This window comes from Oncorhynchus mykiss, chromosome 6 (assembly GCF_013265735.2).
Source record: "Oncorhynchus mykiss isolate Arlee chromosome 6, USDA_OmykA_1.1, whole genome shotgun sequence".
Classification (NCBI taxonomy): domain Eukaryota; kingdom Metazoa; phylum Chordata; class Actinopteri; order Salmoniformes; family Salmonidae; genus Oncorhynchus; species Oncorhynchus mykiss.
Window position 1 is genome coordinate 78,251,938 of NC_048570.1, and position 6,000 is coordinate 78,257,937.

A 6,000-nucleotide genomic window follows, 5' to 3' on the forward strand; every position below is an offset into this window, starting at 1 on the left:
TGAGAGGGGCTGGGGGAGCAAGGCTGAGAGGGGCTGGGGGAGCAAGGCTGAGAGGGGCTGGGGGAGCAAGGCTGAGAGGGGCTGGGGAAGCAAGGCTGAGAGGGGCTGAGGGACTCATTTAATTATGGTCTGTGGCCCTCAGGGCAGGACTAATCATTTAGGATCTCTCGCTTGGATGTCGGGGGAGGTATGGGATGGCTGCATTCAGTGCCTTATATAGCACAGAGGGGGGTGTGTGTGTGCGGACACTGTTTGATTTCCAACAATTGGCCATAGCTAAATTGTTGCTGCCACACCCCAAAAATACATTTTCTTAAAGTAATTTTCGGGATGGAACAACGCTTTCAGTATGAGCTTCAATGAATAAAACCACACAGAAATTTTGTAGAATAGACAATTGACCTATATATTTTTTTTAATAATATAATCTTTGATAATAAAAGCTAAGACGATGAAACCATTAAATTAGGAATTTAGGAGTATTTTTGGCATGGCTGGATTACCGACCGGGCACGCAGGGCACATGCCCAGGGGCCCCAATGGAAGTTAGCTGTCACACTGCAACATTTTTGGTCTACTCCATGGAAAAATGTGTAGAATTGCAGAAAATGTTGCTTTACAATTGCCAAAGTCTCTCAGGTCCATGGAAAAATGTGTAGAATTGCAGAAAATGTTGCTTTACAATTGCCAAAGTCTCTCAGGTCCATGGAAAAATGTGTAGAATTGCAGGAAAGTGCCCCCTTTTTGGTCCAGAAAAAGTTTATTGCTAATAGCACCTGCCTGATAATCCAGTCTAGTACCATGTATAGGCTACAGTAAAATAATCTGTTATTGGGCTGGTTTCTGGGGGGATTATAGATGGTCAGTGTCATCTGATTTTAATTTGTCTTGGAGTAGAACATCTTTCTAAAAAGTCACCAGAAATGACCTTTTCAGTCCTTCTAAAAATATTGGGCGGCATGCCTCTCTCTTCCACGACCTTTGCCACCGCTGCTAAAAAAAAATATGTAGGGGAAACACTGCATAGCCATGATTAAATATTGTCTCTACACAGGGCCCTGCTGAAGCCCTAAGAGGAGCAAAAGCAACAGCTGCTCCACAGATGTCCTGGAACACTCTAAAAACCACTGAATGTGGCCCAAATGGCTCCCTATTCCCTACATAGTGCACTACTGTTGCCCAGGACCCATAGGGCTCTGGTCAAAGGTAGTGCCCTATATAGGGAATAGGGAGCCATGTAGATTATGAAAGAAGAGCTGACCAACAACAAGAAAACGAGAGCAATACCATGGGCCTTGACTCATGCTGGAGGCATTTACATGCCCCTCCGTCACCTTGGGGGATAATGTCTGTTTTACTGAGAGGGTCAATGCCGTGTGTCATCCACAGTCACTCTGATCTGTGAGAGTAAAAAGGGTATAGGAAATCCTGAGGGTTCAGGAATGCACCAATAAAATTACTTCATTGTGTTTTTGGGTACACTGTTCTATCACCAGATTCAGCGATGTCCTGAGAGAAGCCTCTGTGATATAGTGGATTAAATCACGTGCATGAGATAGAAATGGTGAAACCTACTACACTGAACAAAAATATAAAACACAACATGTAAAGTGTTGGTCCTATGTTTTATGAGCTGAAATAAAAGATCCCTGAAAAAGCTTATTTCTCTCATTTTGTGCACAATTTGTTTACATCCTTGTTAGTGATCATTTCTCCTTTGCCAAGATAATCCATCCACCTGACAGTTGTGGCATATCAAGAAGCTGATTAAACAGCATGATCATTACACAGGTGCACCATGTGCTGGGGACCGTAAAAGGCCACTCTAAAATGTGCCGTTTTTGTCACACAACACAATGCCACAGATGTCTCACGTTTTGAAGGAGTGTGCAGTTGGCATGCTGTCTCGTAGAATACAGAGCTGTTGCCAGATAATTGAATGCTCATTTCTCTACCATAAGCCACCTCCGTTGTTTTAGATAATTTGGCAGTACGTCCAATTGGCCTCACAACCACAGATTTTGGAAGCTGGTTTTAGTTTCAGATTGATGGTTATCTAGGTTTACTGTAGATGAGCATCATTTCTCAAAAGGAAAGGAATATTGTGCTGGAATTCTCAGAATGTATTCTGTGGGTTGTGTTCATTGACCTCTCCTACTGCTGAATTCTCTGAGGTACTGAGCTATGAAGAGCTTGTTTCTCCTGCTGCTGAGAGGTGTATGGGTAGCTGGTGTAGGGTTGGGCGATATATAGAATATATTTTAATTAATGTTTTTGCGTGATATTCCTATGGCAAGAATCCTGTTTATTTTCTTGTGTTTTATGTCCGCTTGTTCGGTCACCTTTTTGGTATTGTGTTCTTCACTCCTTCTGTGCTGTACACCTTCCCATTTACACCAGAGATGCTCATGTCTCCGCAATGGGAGTTGTTGTCCAAAAGGTAGGAAGGTAGGCAACACTTAGGTCCAAAATAATCCCAAAGAAATGCATTGGGCGTATTTTGGACAGATTTTGGCAAGAGTGAAACCTCTTGCTTCGCATCTACTTCTCTGTTTACAAACACACACACACACCAAGCCCCTCCCCCTGCCACTACCAACAACAAGGATGAGAGATTTATTTTTCCTCTCTGACAAGCGGTTTCAACTCACTATTTGCATTTGATGTTTGGTTCAACAGAATTAGTCATATGGACACAGAAATACATTGAGACATTATTTCACTGTAATAGAGGAAATTAACCTTTCTAACCATAGCCCTTGTACAGAACTTGCAGTTTCCTCACCTGCCATTACTCACAAGGATGCATGGTCGAGAAACACTTTTGGATATTTGATGGTTTTGTTTGAATGATACAATATTTTTTCTTACAGACTAAAGGCTTTGTTGTCTGAGTTATATGGTTAATATATTCTCATCTCTTCACCCCACATGAGTTTGGCAAAGCAAGCCTATGGTTGATATTACGCAGGTGGGTAAGTAGTGAGAGGTGGTAGGCCCAGACAATGAGTCTTTTGGCCACATGTGAATCTCTCCCCTGCATTTACTAAGACCCACATTCCATTGTCCCCACTTAGCTAATGACATAGCTGGGCCTGCTGTGATGCATGGGGGAGGGTGGCCGAAGACAGCAGGACCGCGTCTCAAATAGCACTCTGTTCTCATATAGTGCACTGCTTTTGACCAGGGCTCATTGGGCTCTGGTCGAAAGCAGTGGGAATAGGGAATAGGCTGCCATTTGGGACACATCCCAGACCATTAGTAGGCCTCAGTGAGCACTGAGTAGCAACACTCTAGGGCAGGGAAATACTAGGGGACTAAAAATACTTAGGTGCCGATACGATTTGAATTGCGATTCTCACAATTCTGTATGTATTGCGATTTGATACCTTGATTTTATTGCGATTCGATGTTCCAAACATATTGCTTACCAAATGTATTCACAAAGGAGTGTGAATACTTTCTGAAGGCACTGTAAGTCCATATAACAGTCGTAAGAATCTTAAAGGATGTTATTTTTTAAAACCAAATCTCTTTTTGATGTAAATGACACACCTTTTGTGATTTCATGTTTTTGAGAAACTTACCGCAAATCCCTTCCTCATCCTCATTGTGTAGTATGGGGGCCTTGAAAAAATCAAGGTTCCCAAAACAACCCAATACGTCCATTTAGAAATGGCAAAGCTCTAAGTATAGTGATGCAATTCTTTAGATGTCGTACACACTAAATTGTGTCCAAACTTTGTCCGCTAAGTTACTTTCCCTTTTGCGTGATTTGAGTTTTTTTTGCGTTTCCCCTATCCAGCTGTTCCATTCTCTGTGTAGCCTGCTGCTACAGGTAACTGCCAAAATAAAGGAAACGCCAACATAGTGTCTTTATAGGGCGTTGACCCACCACGAACCGCCAGACAAGCTTCAATGTGCCTTGGCATAGATTCTACAATTGTCTGGGACTTCCTGTGTGGAAGCACCCCCATGCTTTCAATATATTTTGTATCCCTTATTTACTATAGTTTTTCCTTTATTTTGGCAGTTACATGTAGAATGGACCGAGGTATCGCTTGAGTCGCAACAAAATAGAATTGAACATTCCGGATAAAGTTTGGAATAACATTTTCCCCATTCCACCTCCCAACAGTACGGCCTGCTCCCCTCCTTCTCCCAACAGTTGAAGGTGTCATGCCCAGTGGATCACCACGACAATTGCTTCAAATGAACCTAAACTATACCTCGAGGCCCAGCGGTTCTGGTGTTAATCAGACTGTTGTTGAAATGAATGGGAGTGGTCAGGGAATAGTGTTAAATTGGGATACCATCGAGTGCAGCTTTATTAAAAAGCCATTTTCACCTCTGGCCAGGATGTTTCCCCCTGGCACCACATTGTCTGCAGGGCCCTCAGTCTGTCCACCTTGCTGTATGAAAAACTGTGGAAATAGTTGATACATTGAGCCCAACAATGGAGTCACATGTTGTGCATTGTTACTCCACAGATTGCAGTGGTGATATGGCCATGTGTGCCCCACCTCTACACCCCTCCAGGGAATGAGATGGTGTGTTTCCACCAAAGATTACCTTACACTTTCTGAAAGCAGGATTTGGTTCAATGTAGTAAAATCAGCTAGTACTGTAAGCTGTACCAAGGTAGAGACATTTCCGAAGGCTTCACCCGGGTGGACTTTTGAATGCTGTACCAAGCACAATTTAGTTTTCATGTCGAAAGCTCTGCGGCTTTAGAATACAGAAGGACAGGAATGCAGGTGTTTTTCATGTTGTACAGATGCAGGATATTAATTTGACCATTTTCTCACGGTTTTAAAATAATCCTGCAGCAACAGGAAATGTAGATTAGAATTAATGGCCATTTTTGTGGGGGTTGATACATTTTTAGTTAGTGCAAATCACGTCTGACATTTTAAAGTGGAAATTACAAACTGCAGAAACCTTTTTAAATCTTAAATACTCTACAAGTTTGAATTTCCAGCAACAGCAAATTCAAATTAAATGAACATCCCACATCTGTACATAAGGTTCTACTCTCTCTTTAAGTCTTATTCTCAACATTTATTTAGCTGGAGGCTGACATCTGAGCTGATCAGTTCATTAATACCTCATTCTCTCCTTTTCCAGCCTTTAGTAAGTGAGAATAACATGCTGGCTGTGAATAGCTGATGAATAATTATCCGACATGTTGAACAGTGTGTTCATTCTCAAGCACTGCCTATTAAAGAATGGCATATGGCCTACTGCAAATATCAGGGCCAATAAATATCTAGTTGTGAGCATTCTGCTTCGTAGTAGCATCTCTATTGGATAATACTGCTCTAATAAGCTTCTGACACAGTGCATACGGAAAATATTCAGACCCCTTGACTTTTTCCACATTTTGTTACAGCCAATTTACACACAATACCCTATAACGACAAAGCAAAAACAGCTTTTTTGAAACGTTTGCCAATTTATTAAATAAAAAAACATACCTTATTTACTTAAGCATTCAGACCCTTTGCTATGTGACTCAAAATTGAGCTCAGATGCATCCTGTTTCCATTGATCATCTTGGAGATGTTTCTGCAACTTGATTGGAGTCCACACGTGGTAAATTCAATTGATCGGACATGATTTGGAAAGGCACACACCTGTCTCTATATAAGGCCCAACAGTTGACAGTGAATGTCAGAGCAAAAACCAAGCCATGAGGTCGAAGGAATTGTCAGTAGAGCTCCGAGACAGGATTGTGTCAAGGCACAGATCTGGGGAAGGGTACAAAAAAAATGTCTACAGCATTGAATGTCCTCAAGGACACAGTGGCCTCCATCATTTTTAAATGGAAGAAGTTTGGAATCACCAAGACTCTCCCTAGAGCTGGCCACCCGGCCAAACTGAGCAATCGGGGGAGACTGGCCTTGGTCAGGGAGGTGACCAAGATCCCGATGGTCACTGACAGAGCTCCAGAGTTCCTCTATGGAGATGGGAGAACTTTCCAAAAGGACAACCATCTCT

General features: G+C 42.2%; 1 protein-coding gene across 5 annotated transcripts in view; it reads left to right on the forward strand.

Moving 5' to 3' along the window:
- LOC110526624 (talin-2) overlaps positions 1 to 6,000 on the forward strand; it is a 132,407-nt gene that overhangs the window by 25,575 nt on the left and 100,832 nt on the right. The window lies entirely within an intron of this gene.